The following is a 22,335-nucleotide window of genomic DNA, read 5'->3' on the forward strand; positions in this document are numbered from 1 at the left end:
TGATTGGCTGATTAGATATTCGCATTAATGAGTAGATGTACTGGTGTACCTAATAAAGTGGCCACTAAGTGGAGCTTCAGGTATCATATGGATCTCAGTTTTGATGGACATGACCCAAATGTCAGCTCCACTTTTTATCAAATTGCAGCATTTGCAACTTCAATGTTCGTAATACAATGAGAATAGAAAAATTGGCCAATATTTTAGACAGACATATAGTAACTAAAATTTTACTGTAGGTGGCTTCTATCAAAATCAGTTCATTTCTTTCATTTATAGTTCAGCTCTGCTAAATATTTGTCTGATAAGAAACCACACTGCAGATACGATTAATCTTCCTTCTGCCTCGACGGGATGCCTATTTGCTTTGACCTTCAACTCCCAGGCAGACAAAGCGAAAGGAAGCAAGACTGACAAGTGGAACCGGATTTGACAGCACACACATTTCTCAGCCATGCGTTGCTATATCTGTGCTTGAACAAGTCAGTTCTGCAGCTTCACAACCACACTGCCATCTCCTATTTCCAAAGTATCAATTATCAATGACCATGCTACTATTAAGATATACTTGACTACTCAAATGCAATAACATCAATCTGACATAAGTGAACAGTTACATTTAGAAGTCTATTATTCAATGGCACAACTTTAGAAGCTAACATTACACACTCAGCGGCCACTTTATTACATACATTCTGTACGTACCTAATAAAGTGGCCACTGGGTGTATGTTTATATCTTCTGCTATAGGCCATCCATTTCAAAGTTCCACATAATGGGGGTTAAAAGATGCTCTTCTGCACACCACTGTTGTAACGTATGGTTTTCTTGAGCTGCTGTTCTCTTCTTGTCAACCAATCTGACCATTCAACTTGGACCTCTCTTATTAACAAAGCATTTTTGCTCACCGAACAGCCACTCACTGTACGTTTTATTTTTGTTTCTCGCACCACTCTCTGTAAGGTCTAGAGACTGTTGTGCACAAAAATAGCAGGAGAGGTTCTGGAACCACCCTGAGTGGCAACAACCACCATTCCACAGGCAAAGTCACTTAGATTACATTTCTTCTTCGACGATTGGTCAAAATGAATAACAACTGAATCTCTTGACCATGTCTGCATGCTTTTGATTGGCTGATCAGATCTGGATATTTGCATTAATGAGCAGGAGTACTGGTGTACATAATAAAGTGGCACAATGAGTGTAAGTTGATTAACAAGGACCTCATTTTCAAATCGCAATAATTAAGAACTGTTGGCATGTTTTTCTTGTGAAGTAAAAACCACAGGCTAGTTTTTAAGATATTCAAACAAAACAGTATGTCTGAAGAGCATTACTTTTCCAAAAATGCTGAAAGCAATAAAATGTGGAAAATTTAAACCCCCATAGAGATAACTCCGATATGTTTATATCAGGTTATTGGATGTCAACTTTTATATTACAGCTGATGACCCACTAGATGTAGGTAACTTGGACCAGACAGACAACTTCCAAAATTGCAGACAACAGCATGGCATTATGAAAGTGTCCACATAAAATAATGTCCCCATCATATTTGCCATTTTAAGTTTATACGCACATGTGTTTCTCTCTCTCTCTCTCTCTCTCTCTCTCTCTCTCTCTCTCTCTCTCTCTCTCTCTCTCTCTCTCTCTCTCTCTCTCTCTCTCTCTCTCTCTCTCTCTCTCTCTCTCTCTCTCTCTCTCTCTCTCTCTCTCTCTCTCTCTCCCTCCCTCCCTCCCTCCCTCCCTCCCTCCCTCCCTCCCTCCCTCCCTCTCTCTCTCCCCCCCCCCCTCTCCCTCTCCATACATACATATACATAAAAGATGTGGCTTCCCTGCATCACTGCACTGAATTTACTGCCAGAAGTCTATGGGAGACAGATGAGAAGAACAGGACTTACTTGACATGCCTCTTGGTCTTGTCAAAAAACAGGAGAAAACAGAGGTATTGATCATGTGGACGGTCAGAGGCTTTTTCCCAGGGCTAAAATGGTTGCCACAAGAGGACACAGGTTTAAGGTGCTGGGGAGTAGCTACAGAGGAGATGTCAGGGGTAAGTTTTTACTGAGACAGTGGTGAGTGTGTGGAATGGGCTGCCAGCAACAGTGCTGGGAGCAGATTTGATAGGGTCTTTTAAGAGGCTTTTACATGGAGCTTAATAAAACAGAGGGCTGTAGGTAAGCCTAGTAATTTCTAAGGTAGTGACATGTTCAGCACAACTTTGTGGGCCAAAGGGCCTGTATTGTGCTGTAGGTTTTCTAAGTTTCTATTTGCAGTCAAGGCTAAGGTTCAGCATGTCCACAGGAAATTCTCTTGAACCTCTACAGATGTACCCTTGAAATAGGTTGCATATCAGTTTTCCATGGCAAATGCTCTGCTCTGAACCATCAGAAACTTTAGAATGTGGGAAAGTACTGTCCAGTTCATTAGTGGCCCATTACATCCTACCAGCCAATCCAGCTTCCTGGTTCATGACTAACAGTACCACCAGGATGCCTGCCACACTGGTCATTCCCTTTCCCCTCTTCTCAGGCAACCAGACTCAAGAATCGCCTCTTGCTCACTCCTATCAGACTCCGGAACCAATCAGCTCCCTCATACCCCCTTCCTGGTGGTGTTACCACCTTCCTGAACCCTTAAATCTATCTCTTCGGTTGTTGTCACTTCACCATTACTTTTTGTACAATTTCATTTGCCCTGCTGTAATCTGTAAAATTCTGCTGTTTTGAGCTTGTTAAGGTATTTATTACGACCATGTATAGTACACTGTTTACTCTGTGAGCCTTATGCAAGCAAGGAATTTCACTACACCATGGTCGATCTGACAATAAATTAACTTGAATTGGGAAAAGTGCTGGAGACCTACTATCTACCCAACACAAGCGGGTGTCATAACGAGAGAGAATACAACCCATAGGAAAGTATTTATATTCCTATTTGGTTTGGTGTGTGTGTGTGTGTGTGTGTGTGTGTGTGTGTGTGTGTGTGTGTGTGTGTGTGTGTGTGTGTGTGTGTGTGTGTGTGTGTGTGTGTGTGTGTGTGATTTGCATATTCTCCCAGTGAAATTGATGGGCATGTGAGAGAAAAATGTTGTAGGGGGTGCATCACGGAAATCAGGGGAACTGGACTATTCAGCTGGGACCCAAAAACAACCTTATGAGCTAACGAGTCCCCTTCTGTGCTGTTCCTAAAAATCCCTATCACTACACCAGTCCCACGTGCAATTAATTACCCAAACCAGAGGAGAATCATTAACGTTCAACAAAATACACTGAGTGGCCACTTTATCAGGCACACCTGTACACTTAATTGTTAATGCAAATATCTAATTCGCCACATCATGTGGCAGCAACTCAATGCATTAAAGCATGCAGACATGGTCAAGAGGTTCAGTTGTTGTTCAGACCAAACATCAGAATGGGGAACAAATGTGGTCTAAGAGATTTTGACTGTGGAAAGATTCTTGGTACCAGTCAGGATGGTTTGAGTACCTCAGAAACTGCTGATGTTTCTGGAGACAACAGTCTCTAGCATTCACAGAGAATGGTACGAGAAACATAAAAACATCCCATGAGCAGTAGTTCTGTGGGCAAAAATGCTTTGTTAATGAGAGAAGTCAGAGGAGAATGGCCAGACTGGTTCAAGCTCACAGGAAGGCAACAGTAGCTCGGATAACCACGTGTTAGAACAGTGATGTGCAGAAGGGCACCTCTCAATGTATAACATGTTGAACCTTAAAGTGGATGGGCTACAGCAAGGGGAGACCACACCGGGTTCCACTCCTGGATCTAATAAAGAGGCTACTGAGTGTATTCCTGATAAATTTCACATGAGCACAGTGTAATCAAATGAAGTAGATGGGCTACAGCAGCAACAGAGCACAGTGGCCATTTTGTTAGGTGCAGGAAGTACCTAATGTGGCCAGTCAGTGTACGTCACCATATACTACTTTGAAATTCAGTTTATTGCAGGCATTTACAGGAAAATTAAGAAATACAATAAAATTTATGAAAAATGATGCATAAACAAAAACTGACTAACAATCAGTGTGCAAAAGAAGATAAATTGTTCAAATAATAAAAAGTAAATAAATAATACTTAGAACACAAGTTGTAGAGTCACACAGAAGGTGAGTTTGTAGGTTGCAGAGTCACTTTGTGAAATCTTTTGAAATATAATTTGATTGGATTTCCAGAATGGGCTAAATCATTGATCAAAAAGGATGCAACCACTCACAAGAGCGATACCAGCCAAGTTGAACCTTGCATAAAAACACTCTCTGTTGCAGCAAGTATCCATCTTATCTGTTTACCGGAAGCCACTCCCCTGTGCTAGGGATTTGCCCATGTAAGGATCATTGCACTCTCTCCCATTACCAGCCATTCAGGTGATGACAGCACATCACCAGTAGAGTTTAAATCTAGCGCGCAGTAACCATGCAGCCTCTTTTTGCATTCTGTGTCACCATGGGCCAGATAGTTAAGGGTGTCACGGAAACGGTAAACAGTGGAGGTGCGTTGCAGTAAAGAGGGCACAGATGCACATTTTAGTTAAGTATTTGCCACTGGTGTATGTTTAATGTCTGCTTTGTCTTGTCACTTCGGGCACTCAATTTAGATAAATATTTGTTACTCAGCATAGCCTGAAGGGTCTACTGAATGTTTAGTGTCTGTCTTGTCCTGTAAATAAGTAGTTTAACTTGTTTACTGGTAGTGAGCCTCTTATGTCCCCACTCACCAAACCAGTGAACCTGATTTCACACAACTGCTGCTGCAAGCAGAGTTCGATGATTGAACCGCAGATTAATATGTTTGGAATGAAATTTAACAGCGACAACCCACTTCTTGTGAGGAGTGCCGAGGTACGGGATGGACTGACAACAGTGTGGAGATTTGGGGGTATCGCCAACCTACTGGAGGACTCCCAGTTGGTCAGACATGTTGGACTCCTGCACGGTGGAAATGGGACACCACATTGCGTTTGTTCTGAATAAGGTAGCATTCTCCAAGAGCAGGGGGAGTCAGAGGCTGCCAGCAGCCACCGTAAAGCAGCAGCAAAAGGCAATCTTACAGAAGGAGAAAGGGGTAGGTAGTTTGAGGAACAAAGTGGATTTGCTAGGCCAGCGATGTGTTGCCATGGGAGAGGTTGCCTGGTCGCAGCCAAGAGAGTTAGAAGATGAGAGCACAGAGATGGCCTGTCAGCTAGTAAAGGTGCAGCAGTTAAAGTTTGCCCGCAGGGCTAACCGGCAACCAGACCCACTAAGGTCTGAGCCCTGATATTACGGGGAGGCAACCCAAATGCGTGCATGAGTGGATGGGGAAGACAGTTTAGAAGGGAGCTGCGGGTTTCCCTATCTAAGTGAGCACCCTTCCCCCTATGCAGCCGTACCAGCACAGGCCAGACTGGTGGCCACACAGTCCCAGACCCAGGACTGTAGGGGCTTTAGGCCGGTGGCCCACCCCTGCCACAGGGTGGATGAGAGCATCAGGCTGGGGGAGAGGGACCAAGGTGACTGCCATTAGGGAGTACTCTGCTTAGGAGCTGGTGGAACATGGAGACAGGTCGAGGCAGAAGCTAGGGGAGCCTCTGCCCACGTGGTTGCTGAGGGTCTGGGTTGTGGGGAGTGCTGGACTGAGTCTATCTAGTAGGGAGGTCGGTGTTCTGGGAGGGCCGTCCCACCACGCGATTAACAGCATCCATGGAGCGCCACCTGCTTCCGACAAGCGTGATGAATCGCTCTGGGTCAGAGTGATAGTGGCAGTGAAGGTCAGATATCCCTAACTCTTCAAGTGTAGTTTGTTGCCCTCAGGGGGAGTCGAGCACAGTTGAGTACCTTAGTCAGTGGGCTCCGGTGACAGGGATCTATCAGGATGGCAACAACCATGGGTTAATCTCAGTCATGGTGTAATTAGTTAAAGCAGCGGCTCCTGGTTGAAAAGGAGTAATGCTGCCCTTACTAGGACCAGCAACAGGGGGACTGTAGACCCCCGATCATATTTTTAAAGGGATTGGAATACATGAGGAAAGATCTCCACAGTTTGGTGCATAAATTCGACAAGAGGTGGAAGGCCCCATGTGGCCCCTAGTGAAATGCTCAGAGCCGGGGTCCCAAAGGAGCAGGTGGGTGGGATTCCCACTCCCACACTCTGTGCCATGTAGAGGGAGCAGTGCCAGGAGAGGAGAGGCAAGGAGCCCATTAAGGGGGAAGGGTAATGCTCCAAAACGTCCCCCAATAAAGGCTCCTTCTGTCCTCCGCAGGGTTCCCTGCATTCCTCTCCGGGTTCTCTGTATCCCCTGCCGGTGGCTCTGCAAACTACACTTCAACAGTGACAGGGGTCAGGCAGTGGGTGGTGCTTTCCCACCCTGCACCCTACAGTGGCCCGAACCTTCCCTACGGTAAAATGTGAGTGGCTTCAGTTTGAGAAATATTGCATGAGGTGTAGCCACTTGACTCTGTGTGTGTGTGTGTGTGTGTGTGTGTGTGTGTGTGTGTGTGTGTGTGAGAGTGTGTGAGTGTGTGAGTGTGTGTGTGTGTGAGTGTGTGTGTGAGTGAGAGTGTGTGTGTGTGTGTGTGTGTGTGTGTGTGTGAGTGTGTGTGTGTGTGTGAGTGAGTGTGTGTGTGTGTGTGTGTGTGTGTGTGTGAGAGTGTGTGAGTGTGTGTGTGTGTGTGTGTGTGAGAGTGTGTGTGTGTGTGTGTGAGAGTGTGTGAGTGTGTGTGTGTGTGTGTGTGTGTGTGTGTGAGAGTGTGTGTGTGTGTGTGTGTGAGAGTGTGTGAGTGTGTGAGTGTGTGTGTGAGAGTGAGTCTGTTATGTGTTAAATTTGTATCGGAAGGGTGTTTGAATTAGTCCTATGTTTCAGCAAAGAAGAAATCTTCAGCAAAGATTGAAACATTTTGCTACTCGATGAAGTGAATTTGCAGGAGCTCTTATTGTTTAAGAGAGCTGTGCCTTTTAAGTGGTTGTGTGAATGTGTTAATGCATTGGAGGCCTACCTTTTCTTTCCCTTTGTTCTTTGGAAAATGTGTTCTATTTCTCTACTGTTTGTTCTAAATTGTGCAGTTACTTGGAAAGCTCTGAAGGAAGTAAAGTGCAAGCATGTGTGTCTGAGACTGGAACACGTGGGGAATGAACTAAAACAATGCTTTCCTAACAGGAATATTCCAGAAGGTTAAAATATATACATCAGGTTCTGTCAACACACTGAGTGAGTTTCAGTTCTTTTGTACAGAACTTTGCAAAGTTGAGACACAGTTCAGCATGCAGGGTAAAATGCAAATTGCTTCTTCCCCAGAGGGACAAGGCCAGATCAAATGTGTCAGCCCACTGACAATCTCATTACAGGAAACTTAATAAAACCATCAACCTCCTGATTGAAGAAGACCCGTGAATGAAGAGGAACGGGAATGTGAATGCAGAAGACAGAGTATGACAGCTAGCCATGACCATAATAAACGCTCAGCATAGAATACATGGCTCCTCCAGCAAATAAGAGGGTAATGGTACTCTATAACGAAGGTAGACGAACAGTTATATAGATTAGATTAGAAAGATTTTGGGAAAATAAATGGGAGGGAGTTGATTTATGGCAGAGATATCAGGTTCCATCCCTCGCTTGTTGCCCTACCTTGATGACAAGGCACGCTGAGAAAGAGAAGCTGACCCTAGTATCTGAAGAAAACCACTCCAGCCTGAATGGAGAGTGAACACAAATGAGCTGGGCAGTGATCGAAGGGACACACAGGAGGGGATGCCACCGGGGTGAGGTCCTTGCAAACCATTCAAATCGTGACTACCCCAACCCCTCCTCTAGATCGATTGAAGAGACCGAGAGACTGGACGTCAGATCAACCTGGCAATCTGTCATGAACACGAGAAAATCTGCAGGTGCTGGAAATCCAAGTAACTCGCCCACAAAATTCAGGCAGAACTCAGCTGGTCAGGCAGCATCTGGGAGAATAGCATCTGCAATGGTTTCTCCTGCCTGCTTATTTGTCTTGTCCTTCACAGTTGCTCACAAGTCCTGCCTCCTCCACTAGAGCCTACAACGGTAGAGGGTACTGCACAACTGACAAGTGCACAGCCACATTATTGGTGCACGGACATGTGATCTGTAGTTGTAACAGGCACCTGGTCTTCATTCGAGCTCCACCTACACTCAACTCAATCCAATTGAAAACACATTAAAATTTGCTTCAAGGCTCAGTCCCTTATCAATCACTAATGCACTTTGCACAACTGATCACATATTTTTATATTTAGAAAAGGCATTTATTTTAATTTTTATTTAGGAGACAGTATGGTAACAGGCCCTTTCGGCCCAACGAGCCTGCGGTGCCCACTTATACCCATGTGATCAATTAACTGACTCACCTGTACGCCTTTGGAACATGGGAGGAAACCGGAACACCCAGAAAAATATCCACACGGCCACGGGGAGAAACTCCTTACAGGAAGTGAACCTGGGCCACTGGCACCGCAACAGTGTCACCCTAACCACTACAACACAGTGCCACTCTCTCAGTGTGATCCGGAAAATACAGTCAAGCAGGCGGCTGTACTCAGCCAACTGCTACCTACTGAGATTTCTCAGGGTTCTTCAGGAACGTTTCTGGCAATTGCCTTCACAAGGAACACAGACTGGGTTGAGCACATCAACAATACGTGAGTGCAGTCACCCAGAATGCGATACGGCTGCGTATGGGCATGATAATCTTCCAATGTGCCATACAAGTCGGGGCTCTTCTCCAAGGACCGTCACCTTGTCGTAGTGTAGAGCCTTGTGAGTTCCTGAGATCCGGAAAGTGCTGCCGACTGAAGCTCATCTCCTGGTAGGGTCACCGTGGTCACCCATCATCCTGGTAGGCTCAAGGGTGAGGTTCCAGATAGAGCGATCCAACCAAGTCCTCAGCGGTGGAGCTGGCGGAAGCTGATGACACATCACAACGGCAGTGAGGGGTGGAGGAAGGCCGCAGCAGTGAAGGGTCCCCTGTCATCTTGCACTCCATGCCAAAGAACGGCACACGAATGAAAGCTTTAACCTGTGAGTTTTCTCTTTAGTTATTTATCCACAAGTATCTTCACATAGAATCCTTGTAATAGCTTCAGAATTACTGTCACCAAGATTTCCACATTTCCAAATGTTTGAAAAAAAAGTTTAATGGTAGGAAGTGCAATTCTAAGCAAGTTTACTTCAAAACAATGGCTCCCATTGGTCAAAATTGTTGAGAATCATTCCTAATAATTTTTGACCTTTCATCTGAAAACATACATAGGTTAAGGAGGGAGGGAGGAAAGGGGCTTGTTTTGCTGTTTTATTCTGTTGCTTGTTGTGTTCTGTCAAGCACTGTTGGCATTCTATATTGGCACCAGAATGTGTGGTGACGCTAGCAGGCTAGCCCTAGACCCTGGGTGTGTTAGTTGTGAATGCAAAAGGCACATTTCACTATATGTTTCGATATACAGTGGGTGTTCACTTCAAGGACCTCTGCAAGTGTGACATGAAAGCTTTAAAAATCAATGCAGAGTGCTGGCAGGACACAGCAGATGACCGTGACAAATGGCGAGGTACTCTTCAGCAACACCTAGAGCAAGGTGAAAGAGTGATCCTGAGTCAGTTTGAGGAGTGGAGAGCTAAACGGAGAGCACAGCAGACAACAATTCCACAATGCCCTACGCATGCAGCAACTGTGGCAGAGCCTACCGTTCCAGGATCGGCCACAATAGCCACAGTCGACACTGCTCAACAAACCAGTGACTACCAGAGGCGCAGTACACCATGGTCGACCACACTCTCTCACACACACACACTCACACACACACACACACACACACACACACACACACACACACACACACACACACACACACTCACACACACACACACACTCTCACACACACACACTCTCACACACACACACACACACACACACTCTCTCACACACTCACTCACACACACACACACTCTCACACACACTCACACACACACACACTCTCACACACACACACACACACACACACTCACTCACTCACTCACACACACACCATATGATAAATATATTTGAAATTTGAATCTTGATACCACCTTTTACTTTCCAGATAACTTTAAAGCTTTCCTCAAACTGCAAACGGTAGGGTAGCAATTGCCATAACACTGTTCCAGTGCCAGAAACCCAGCTTCAGTTCTTGCCACTACCTAGAAGCAGTTACTATGTTTTTCCCCATGGCAGTTTCCTCCAGGTGCTCTGGTTTCCTCCCACATTCCAAAGATGTACGGGTTAGTAGGTTACTTGGTCACATGGGCGTAACTGGGTGGTGCGGGTTCATTGGGCTGGAAAGGCCTGTAACTGTGCTGCATCTCTAAAGGGAATAATCTGTAATCTTTCCATCTTCCACTTTTCACCTTCATTCCTTCTTTCCCTCCCCGTTTCTGCACCATAAAACCTGTGCATCTCCATCTCTTCTGAGAAAAGGTCAACATGAAAAATCCATTCCATTCCCCTCTCCATGGATACAGCCACACCTGCCTATTGTTTCCAGCATTTTCTGTTTTCATTTCTGCATCTAGCCATTAAATCCTGCAGGGTGGAATTTTTCAATGAATGGAAATTAGACTCAAGAACACCAGAATGTGCAAAAAAGGCAGCCACTGTCAAAGCAATCCTTCAAAACACAGGATGGCCAACTGCGAGCTAAGGCTGAGCTCTGTGGGGAGGCTCACCATCAACTGAGCTGTCGCAGTGTTGAGGAAGAGCAGGAGATGAGATGCTCAAATATCCTAATGTGGCTGAGCTCTTGATCATTAACTCTCAGAGTATTTGGAACACTTGCTGCTGCTGACCAAATGAATGCAATGCATGTGCACCCCCCCCCCAATAAACCCCAATCCACAACAGCCACTCCATGCCCTCATTCTTGCCATCTCCACTTCCTACTTAGTCCATAAACAGCAAGGGAAGTCCTAAATCCACGAGATAGTAAAGTGCAAAGAGCTTTCATTCAGTAACACTGAATACAATTCATGACAGAATGAATATCCTGGACATTAGGTCTTGAAATACACAAAATATAAATGGAAATGCTCGGAAACAATATGTTGGAAACATAAACACGGGAGATTCCGCAGATGCTGGAAATCCAAAGTAACACACACAAAATACTGGAGGAACTCAGCCAGACAGGCAACATCTGTGGAAATGAATAAACAGTTGACGTTTCAGGTCAAGACCCTTCTTCAGGTGGATGGAACAAAGGTGCTCGATGAAGTGGTCCCCCAGTTGTTGGAAATGCCCAGCAGGACAAACAGCACGTGAGGAAAGAGAAGTAATTAACATTGCAGGTAAAAGCCCCTTCATCAGAACTGGGAAAGATCTTGATAAGGTGTATACATTCAGTGGCCACTTTATTAGGTACACCTGCTCATTAATACAAATATCTAATCAGCCAATCGGGTGGCAGCAACTCAATGCATTAAAATATGTAAGCACTATCAGGAAGTTCAGTTGTGGCAGTAATGCACCATTAAGCTGGGTGCCAACCGCCGTAAAACAAGAACGAGAGAGAGAGAAAGAGAGAGGGAGGAGGTTCAGTTATTTTTCAGTCCAAACATCAAAACGGGGAAGAAATACAGTCTAAATATTTTTAGCCATAGAACAATTGTTGGTGCCAGACTGGGTGGTTCGAGTATCTCAGAAACTGCTGATCTCCTGGGATTTTCCTGCACAAGGCTCCCTGGAGTTTACAGGGAAGGTGCCAAAACAAAAAGAAACATCTAGTGAGTGGTAGTTCTGTGGGTTAATGAGAGAGGTCAGAGGAGAACAGCCAGGCTGGTTCAAGCTGACCAGAAGGCGACAGTAACTCAAATAACCGCGTGTTTTAACAGTGGAGTGCAGAAGATCATCTCTGAATGCACAGTATGTCGAACCTTGAAATGGACGGGCTACAGCAGCAGAAGACCACGAACAGGAGCTACCTAATAAAGATGCCACTGAGGGTATAAATAATCCTAATATATATGGTAAACAACAGCTAGCATTTATATAGCACCCTTTATGTAGAAAGTCATATGATAGGGCTTCAGTGCAGCATCGATTAATATTTGATACCAAGATGCATGAAGAGATGTTGGATCATGTGGCCAAATGTTTGATTAAAGCAATAGTTTATAAGAATCTTCTCTGAGGAAGGTCACTTTGACGTAGTGGAGAGGTTTGTGAGTTCCTGAGACTGAGACAGCGATTCTGTCCAGACCTTAGCTCCTGGTAGGGTCACCCTTGGCAGTAAAGTCAAGGGGAGGTTCCAGACAAAGACAGACTCATCCAAGAGTACAGCAGTGGAGCTGATGGAAGATGGTGACACATCGCAACGGCAGTGAAGGTGCAGGAAGGCTTCAGCAGGGAAGAGTCCTCAACCACCTTGCATTCCCTGCCACTGGGCCCTGACCCCGATCTGTCAAGGGGCTTGTGGTGGATGCCCGTACGTCAGCCTCCTCACATTAAAGAAAGTCACAAACTGGCATTCTCCATTATGGAATAACCCCTTAGGAGAACATCATAGCCATCTCGAGCGATCGCACTACTTCTTACATGGGATAGCTTGAGAGAGGAGAGAAATGCAAGGAGGTGGAAATGTAAAAATAAAGATTAGCTTTATTTGTCACAAATAAATGATGGACATGTGACAGACAGACAGAATAAAATACGTCTGTCTGTCACATGTCCATCAAAACATTGAAACTACAGTAAACTGTGTCATTTGCATCAAATCAAATCAGCTTTGACTGTGGGAGGGGCAGCCCACAAATGTCATCACTATTCTAGCTCTAACACAGCATGCCCATAATTCACTAACCTCAACCAAACGTTCTTGAAATGTGGGAGGAAACCAGAGCATCCAGAGGAAACCCACGCAGTCACGGGGAGAATGTATAAACTCCTTACAGACAGTGGCGGGAATCAAACCCTAATCTTCCACCTGATGCTGTAAAGCACTGTGCTCAAAACAGGGAAGCTAGACAACTCAAAGTGCCATTATCCATTGCCTGGGAGGCAATGTCAGTCAAAAAGCAAAAGGGCAATGCCCGACTTGGGTTTAGGTGAAAGACGTTGACTGAGAAAGGATTGGAATACTTGTTTCTGGAGGTAGAAATTTTATTTTTTTTAGGCACTACATGCACGAAAGCTCAAGTTTCAGATGGGGGAGAAGGGAACAATGAGTTATTATATCTGAAGAGCAGTAATTATACAATAATCATATGGAACAAAGTTGTTTCTTTTACATTTCTTTTCCAGTGATGCCATCACTGGCACAGCAGTTGTTGTCTGTCCCCACTTGCTGCAAGGCCTTCAGGAACTCCTGCAGAAGTTTGATATAGCTATCCTGGCTTGCTGGCCTCGGGATCCATGTGGGACATACTTACCTTTTCCTGAAGGACATTAGCGAGCCTTCATTAATGAGCCCGCTGGTGCTGGAAGCCGAAAGCAGCCTGTTCTGTTGCCTGTTGTGCTCTGTATTATTCTGCTGAGAATTGTGGGCATGCTACATCGGCGATGGCACGTGCGGCAACTCTTCCCGTCTGGCCCTCGCACATCCTCAGATGTGTTGGTTGTTCACACCAAATGACACATTTCTGTACGTCTCCATGTGCACATGATCAATGAATTTGAAATTTGAATCCTGATACCATCTTTTACTCTCTAGATTATTTTAAAGCTTTCTTGAAACTGCGAACGGTAGCATAACAGATAATAACCCTATTACAGCACCAACAACCCGGGTTTTATTCCTACTGTCCCCTGTAAGGAGTCTGCATATGTTCCCCGTGACTGCACGGTACTCCTCCAGGTGCTCTGGTTTCCTCCCCCTGCCGAAGACATACAGGTTAGTAGGCTAATTGGTCACATGGGCCAAACGAGCTCTTGGGGCTGGAAGAGCCCGTCACTGCACTGTATCTCCAAAAAGAAATGCACATTGCCTGCATTCATAGTCCTTGTCTCGGAATTATTCATCTGGATACATATGACAATTAGCAAGCTAAGTAACATTTAAAAGGCTAATTAAAAATAAGGAAAAGGCAAAAACGATAGCAAATAGAGATTGCTCAACCTATTATTTGAAGATGTGGTACTATTAAAATAAAAGAAAAAGGTCAAAAACACAGAATGTACACAACAAGAATCAACCAGCTTAGTCTGAACAAATATGAATTAGAATGTTTGAAAGAGCAATTTAAGTGAGATTACTAGAAAACTGGTGGCTAAAATTTCTGCAGAAAGTAACAGAAGAGGTCATTAAACCATGCACTAAAACCTAAGAAAATACATTAAAACATTAAATAATCTGAGGAAAGGAAAGATATAGAAGCAGATAAACATAAAAATTGAAAATGCTATAACAGAGATTAGGTAAAAACCATAAAAATGCAAATAGCATCAAAACTGATAAAATGCAGAAGACAGCCAATATTCTAAATGATTACTTCCTCCAAGTTGTTAACAAAGGTTAGCATGGCCTCCAGAAACAGACATAATCAAAGTCAAAGAAATCATTTTGTTGTAAATGATCTGGAAGTTATAGATAAGCTAAATGAGCTCAAAAATAAATAAACCCTGAGCGAGACTTGGTACTCGTCCCTGATTTCAGACAGACACTAGGTGGGAGACTTGCAGAGGAATGACATCTCGAGAGCGTTATTGGACTCTCATGAGATATCAAAGTCCACACCTTCATTATTACAATATTTAATTATGCTTACATTATTAAAGTATCCTGACTTCTGTTGAGATTTAAATACCAGATCCATAATACTGCTCTCTCTTAGAACAAGGATTTCTTAATATGGCCCAAACACCCCATTTCTTTCATGAATGTCCAGGATTTTATAGAATTCTTCTAATGTCCATTAAAGCTAATATTCCAGCCTGAACTATCCTGATATTATCTCCATTGTTTTCTTTGCTAAACTGATGACTGTATTGGTGCTACTTCCTTCCCCTATGTGGAACTTGTCAATTTTATCACCTTCACTACTAACTTCCATCTCATTCTCAAATTCACTTTAACCATTTACAACACCTCTCTCTGTCTTCTGGACCTTGGGAAACAAACTACCCGCTGGTGTTAACTATAAACTCACTGATTCCAGAGCTGCCTGAATAACACCTCCCATCATGTATCTTGCAAGGACACCGTCCCTTACTGCATTCCTGCCGCATCTGCTCCACCATCCAGGCCACACTATCTTTTCTCTACGACCACTAGGTAGAAGGCACAAGGGCCTTTTGTCCCACACCACCAGGTTCAGGAGCAGCTATTACCCTTCAACCATCAGACTCCTGAACCAGCGAGGATATTTTCACTCATCTCAACACTGAACTGATTCCAGAACCTATGGACTCACCTTCAACATTACAACTCATGTTCCAAATATTATTTATTCACATTTTTTTTGCACTTGTACACATCTTCTTTTGCACATTGGTTGTTTATCAATCTTTGTGTGTAGGTTTTCATTGATTCTATTGTATTTCTTTATTCTACTGTGAATGTCTGCAAGAAAATGAATCTCAAGATAGTATATGGTGACATGCATATTTTGATAAATAAGTTTACTTTGAACTTTGAATCCTGAATTTCCTATTTCAGGTAACCCTTACCTTGTGTTCCCCTCTTTCTTTCTCTCCCTCAGATTCTGATCCACCTGTAGTCCTCCCATTTTTGTTCCATTTCCCATACATCCCTCTATACCCCCCCCCCCAGTGATCCATATTTAGCCCCTTTCCCCTCTCGGTCCTATCCACCTACTGCCCTCATACCTTACCCACCAGATCCTCTCCCCCATCTGGGTTCATCTGACCATCTCTTCCTTAAATGTTTCCCATTTGGATTCCAGCTGTGGTAGCCTTTGCGTCCCTATCATCCAGTCTTCACCCCTCACCCCTCCCTACCTCATTCTGGCTCCACCTGCCCTACTCTATTTTCTTTTCTTTCCCTTGTCTGACTCTACCCACACTCTGTGGCCACTTTATTAGAAACCCCTGCTCATTTATGCAAATATCTAATCAACTGATTATGTGGTAGCAGCTCAATGCATAAAAGCATGCAGACATGGTCAAGAGGTTCAGTTGATAGAAGACTCTCAACCATGCAGGGTTGTCATCCGTTTGGATTCTGCTGCTGCCTTAGAGGCCACAAAAGGGAATAAATCAAAAGCTCATCCCGACATAGTTATTGAGATTCTCTTAGTTTTGTTTAGAATAGGGAAGATGGGTTGTGAAGTCAGATTTACATGGATACCTGGGCATGCTGGGGAGGAGGGAAATTAAATTGTGGAGGGCATTGCAAAGTCTTCCTTACAGAGTGGGCAAGTAGGAATTAGAATACCCTTAGGCAGAGCAGAATTGAGAAGTAAGATTAAAAAAAAGATATAGAAAATCAATGGCAGGAGGATTGGAAAAATAAATTAAAGGGAAGGCATTTCTTTTCTAGTCACCCACTAGTTAAAAAGGTCTCAGACTGTTACTCTTCAAATCATAGAGATATTGTGAAATTAACAAGACTTAGGTTGGGGCATTGTGGGCTAAACTATTACTTAAAGATAATAGGAAGACATCCTACTGGATTATGTGACTGTGGTAGTCCAGAGAAAGTTCAGCATGTTTTGCTGAGCTGTAATCAATATAAAATTGAGAGAAGCATATTGTTCAAGAGGCTGTCTGACTTAAATGTATTTTGTTTTTCTGTTAAATCTTTGTTTGGTCACCAGGAGAACCACCATCTGATTGAAAAGTTTATTATTCTGTTTCTACGTGCGACTGGTGGAGGAGACTCAAGAATTTGAGTTTCCTGAAACTCTGTAACTGATTGTACATCCTGCAGAGGGCAGTAATACACCTAGGTGCATCTGAACTGCCAGAAATGGAGGAGGAGGAACAGGAAGAAGAAGAGGTTCAGTTGTTCTTCAGACCAGACATCAGAAAGGGGAAGAAATATGATCTAAGTGACTTTGACCGTGGAATGATGCTGGTGGCTGGCAGAGTGTTTCCAGTATCTCAGAAGCTGCTGATCTCCTGGGATCTTCACACTCAACAGACTTTAGAGTTTACAGAGAGTTTGATAAACAAAATACATCCAGTGAGGGTGAAAACGCCTTGTTAATGAGAGAGGTCAGAGGAGAATGTCCAGACTGTCTCAAGCTGACAGGAAGCCGACAGTAACTCAAATAAATGTGCATTACAACAAAGGTGTGCAGAAGAGCACCTCCGAATGCACAACACGTCAAACCTTTATGTGGATGGGCTACAACAGCAGAAGACCACAAACCTACATTCAGTAGCCGCTTCATTAGGTACAGGAGGTATCTAAAAAAATGGCCTCTGAGTGTATCATTTTTTTGCCTCTGCCTCTCAACACCATCCTCCCCCCCCCCCCGCCACTACCTGATCATCCCCATCATCACCACCCCCACCCCCACAACCTGGCTCCATCTGCCCACCTACCCTGTCTCACCCCTTCTAGCACTTCTTTACGCTGGCAATCTTATCTCTGCCCTCCGACTCTCAATCCTGAGAAATGGTCTTAACCCCAAAGTGTTGGCAGATCTACTTCCCTCCCAGGATGCTGCTCAACCAGCAAAGTTTCTCCAGCAGTTTGTTTTTTTTTGTTCTAGATTCTAGCAACTGCAGTCTCTTAAACCTATCTTCATTTCATGTTTTTTTTAGATTGAAGAACAAATTTCTTTGCTAGAGGCTTAAAACCATGATGACACCAGAACTTGTGTTGAAGATACAGAGAAGAGGCTTGTGGCTATTCAGCTCACGTTTCTATGGTTTAGCTGACTTAACCATGACCTAGCACAATATCTGCATTCTGCAGCAGTTTGTATTTTCTCCTTAAAAACATTCTTGTTGCATTGCTGTTCTTTTGCAGTTAGAATAATATGGCTTTGTGTCTGCCCCATGTACTGCCACCAACACCACCCCCCCATCAAGTCTCCCACCAATATGCTACTCAATCAATCTTATTTTTAAGATTAGTTCTGCCAAGCTAATCAGGCTGATCAACATCTCTACCCATTAACCCACCTCACCAACACTACTATATCAATTCCTCTCAGTCACCTTGTGTACACACACTCCTCTACCTACATACAATCAGTCTATGTATTTAGGCTAAACTTAGGTATTTCTATTAATTGTGTTATTTATGCCTATTGTGTATTTTTTAAGCTATATCAGATCTGAAATAACAATAATTTTGATCTCCTTTGTGCTTGTATACTGAAGAATGACAATAAACAATCTTGAAGCTTGAATCTTAAAGAATGGTTAAAGCTATTGCCTACAATGCATATAGGACCCTCTGTCATCTCTAAATAATTTTTTGAGGAGGGTGTCTCCAAAGACAACTGCACTGCTCCAAACAGAGCTAAATGAGGTCATTCTTACCCCCAGCCATTAGGCTCTGTAATGAGTCACCCTAGAGCCGGGGAAGTGATGACCTCCTCCTGTTAAAACTGGTTGAGGTAACTTATATCTTATTCTTTCTTACTTCTCTTCTAATATTTGCATTTTATATACCTGTGCACTTGTAGCGCTACTGTGACACTATAACTTATTTTAGGATCAATAAAGTATCTACTTATCTATTTGTCTTCCCTACCAGGTGCAGTTATTGGGAAATCAGGAGGACAACTGGAGACCGGAATGAAAAACCTTTTCCAGTGAGGCACAGGGGACCAAATATGGGCCCCATGAGATAAATCTCAGCTTCTGCTATGTAAGCTCCTTCATATCCCCTGAGCCTCCTTTTGTAACCAAGCAGCTACAAGACCACCTGCCATGCTGGGTCTATGACCAAATATAAATAAAACAAAATTGATAAACTGCACCAGCAACAGACCCATAGTGATGAGAGATACAACCCTAGAAGAAGTGACTTCCTTTGTCTATCTTGGAAGCATTGTCAGTATATGTGGTGGAACAGATGATGATGTCACAGCCATGATGAAGAAGTCCAGAGTAGTTTTCAACATCTTGAAGATAGAGTGGGCTTCCAGAGTCACATCAAGGAAAACCAAAAACAGAATCTTCAACTCAAATGTTAAAACAGTGTTCCTATATGGCTCTGACAGCTGGAAGACAACCACGAGAACACTACGAAAACAGGCGGTGCATGAGAAGGAATCCAGACATCAGATAGACTGACAAGTTAACCAACCAGACTGTGGGACAACACTAACCAGGGATCCATAGAGATGCAAATATGAAAATGGAAATAGAAGTGGATTGGCCGCAGGTTGAGGAAGCCAAACAACTTCACCAGGTGGCATTAAAATGGATTCCCCAAGGAAAGAGGACAAAGGGTCATCCAAAAGACACATAGAGGTGAGACATCAAGGTCAAAATTAAACGATGGAGATACTCCTATTCCAGCCTCCAGAAATTGACTCAGAACAGAGGAGGATAGAAACGGGAGGTCATCGATGGCCTCTACTCCACTGGGAGCCAAGGGCCCAAGAAGAACACAAGAGTATTGTGAACAGTTTTGGGCCCCTCATCTTAGAAAACACATGCTGGCATTGGAGAGGGTCCAGAGGAGGATCACGAGGATGATTCAGGAATGAAAGGGTTTTTTTTATTTTATCTAAAAAGTCTTGTCTAGAATCAATCAACAAATTATAGATACCAGTAATAGAACCATTAACAAAAGGTTTTAAATTTAAAAGATTGTCCAGTAAATTTTTATCAGGACCTATAGGAAAAGTAGCTAATTGGAAACATAGAAAATCTCTAATTTGAAGGTATCTGTAAAAATGTGTTTTTGGGAGTGCAGATTTATTTGACAATTGGTCAAATGAAGCAAGAGATCCTGAGATAAACAGGCCCCAAAAACACTTAATACCTAGTTCATCCCAATCTTTAAAGACTTTATCAGTCAAGGAAAGGAAAAGAAAATTAAGGAGAATGGGAGATGATAATGAAAAATTCACTAAACCAAAAAATTTTCTAAATTGAGACCAGATCCTTAAAGTTTGCTTAACAATTATGTTATCTGTTGTTTTATTTGCTGAAAAGGAAGAGTATGATCCAAGAAGAGAGACAATAGAGGAATTTTTTTACAGAATTAACTTCTAAGGAGACCCATGATGGGCAATCTTTACGATAAATATAATAGGACCAGAAAGTAATATTCCTTATTAGTAAAACCTAAAATTGGGTAGGGCTAGTCCACCCATCTCTTTATTTCTTTGTAAGTAAACTTTACTTAAACAAGCTTGTTTATTATTTCAAATATGAGGTTAAAATTGAATCTAAAGAATCAAAGTATGTCTTAGGAATAAAAATAGGAAAGGCCTGAAAAAGATATAAAAATTTAGACCTAAATTTTATAAAAATCTGACCTAAATTGTCAGATTTCTGATGATAGATGGAATAAAATTCTTAAACAGGTTAATAAATCATCTTTTTGTGCTCATCATTCTCTTCTACAATTTAAAGTGGTTCATAGAGCTTACAGTTCTAAACAGAAGCTGTCCAGTTTTTACCCGAATGTTTCTCCACTTTGTAATAAATGCAACTCTGCTGATGCCTCTTTAATTCATATGTTTTGGTTTTGCCCTACAATTGAAAAGTTTTGGCGGGAAGTATTTCATACCTTCTCACAACTTTTTAGGGTCCAATTTGACCCAAATCCCCTTACTGCCTTGATTGGTATTATTGCAAATGAAGATATAACTTTAAATACTCCTAACCTACAGGTTTTAGTTTTTACCTCTCTTTTAGCAAGAAGAGCAATCTTGCTTAAATGGAAGGAGTCTATCCTCCTACACATCTTCAATGGCTACGTGATATTATGTCTTATCTAAATTTAGAAAAGATCCGCTGCTCAGTCTTAAATTTGAAACAATCTTTTTATGATATCTGGGGACCTTTCCTAAACTACTTTTCCAATTTATAAAGTTTAACAGTGCACAGACTTTTATGTATATTTTTATCTTCTCTTCTTAAGTGAATATGTCTTTTTTTTTCTAAGTATCCATTGTTATCCATCAACTTTTTTCTTTGGTAGTTGGTAGGGGGTTGACTTATTTTTATATAAAAAATTTCTTTTATGATGTATGACTTATCTTTAAATTTTTGATTACAGAATGGTATACCTTTATGTGTTAAGCTGTAACATTTTGATCAATTTCATTACAATATATGAATGTACACAAGTTATGTTGAGATATATCTATGTGTTGCACTCTGTAAATCTTGTTTTTTTTTCTTCTTCTGAATAAAAATATTGTAAAAAGAAAAAGGAATGAAAGGGTTATCATATGAGGAACATTTGATGGCGGGGATCTCATTGAAACCTTTCGAATGTTGAAAGGCCTGGGCAGAGTAGATGTGGTAAGGATGTTTTCCTTGGTGGGAGACTCTAGGACAATAGGGCCCAGCCTCAGGATAGGAGGGCGCCCTTTCAAAACAGAGATGCAGAAAAATTTCTTTAGCCAAAGGGTGCCGAATTTGTGGAATTTGTTGCCACATGCAGCTGTGGAGGCCAGGTCATTGGGTGTATTTAAGGCAGAGATTGATAGGTTGATAGGCATGATGTCAAAGGTTACGGGGAGAAGGCCAGGAACTGGGGTTAAGGAGGAGATAGAAGAAAAGATCAGCCATGATTGAATGGTAGAGCAGACTCAATGGGCCAGCTGGCCTAATTCTGCTCCTATGTCTTATGGTCTAGGACCACCTAGTTGATTGTGGGATATTGCCCCATCTCATCACCTAGCTGTCTTTTCTCTTTGGAAACACCAAACAAGTTTCAGAGACAACCTAGCTGAGCTTGACAGTTCCAGTCTATCCTACCCTTTGTGGTCCACACACAGCACCAACAAGAGTTAAAAACTTCCCACCAGAATACCCACTCTGTTCAGTGCTCTCTTCCAGTGATTAACCCTCTACACATACACAGTAGGAAACTAATTAGGCACACTATGCATACCAAAGATTAGTTTGATTTAGAGATACAACACAGTATCAGGCCTTTTTGGCCCACGAGCCCACACCACTCAATTACACCCATGTGGCTAATTTACCTGCTAACCCATCTGTCTTTGGAACCAGAGGAAACTCACATGTTCATGGGGAGAAGGTACAAATTCCTTACAGACAGTGGCAGGAAGTAAACCCAGGTTGCTATGCTGTAATTGCGTTACACTAACCACTGTTCTACCATGCCCCCCCATGCCAGCCATCCCTTTTGTTGTTGCCAGACAATTCATTACGCTATTTTAGAATGTGTAATGAATCCCATGCCAATAATGTTTTTGGGGATCACCTCTTCCAAAACAGTT

The 22,335-nt window shown here is 42.9% G+C and overlaps 1 protein-coding gene and 1 long non-coding RNA gene across 5 annotated transcripts in view; one reads left to right on the plus strand and one right to left on the minus strand.

Moving 5' to 3' along the window:
• Nucleotides 1-22,335, minus strand: part of LOC132395248 (coiled-coil domain-containing protein 102A-like) — a 464,661-nt gene that overhangs the window by 229,692 nt on the left and 212,634 nt on the right. The window lies entirely within an intron of this gene.
• LOC132395243 (uncharacterized) lies at nucleotides 7,071-21,247 on the plus strand. The gene is made up of 3 exons (XR_009512548.1): nucleotides 7,071-11,334; nucleotides 16,759-17,340; nucleotides 17,714-21,247. It is a non-coding gene; the product is annotated as an uncharacterized LOC132395243 (long non-coding RNA).

Source organism: Hypanus sabinus, chromosome 1 (genome assembly GCF_030144855.1).
Source record: "Hypanus sabinus isolate sHypSab1 chromosome 1, sHypSab1.hap1, whole genome shotgun sequence".
Taxonomy (NCBI): Eukaryota; Metazoa; Chordata; class Chondrichthyes; order Myliobatiformes; family Dasyatidae; genus Hypanus; species Hypanus sabinus.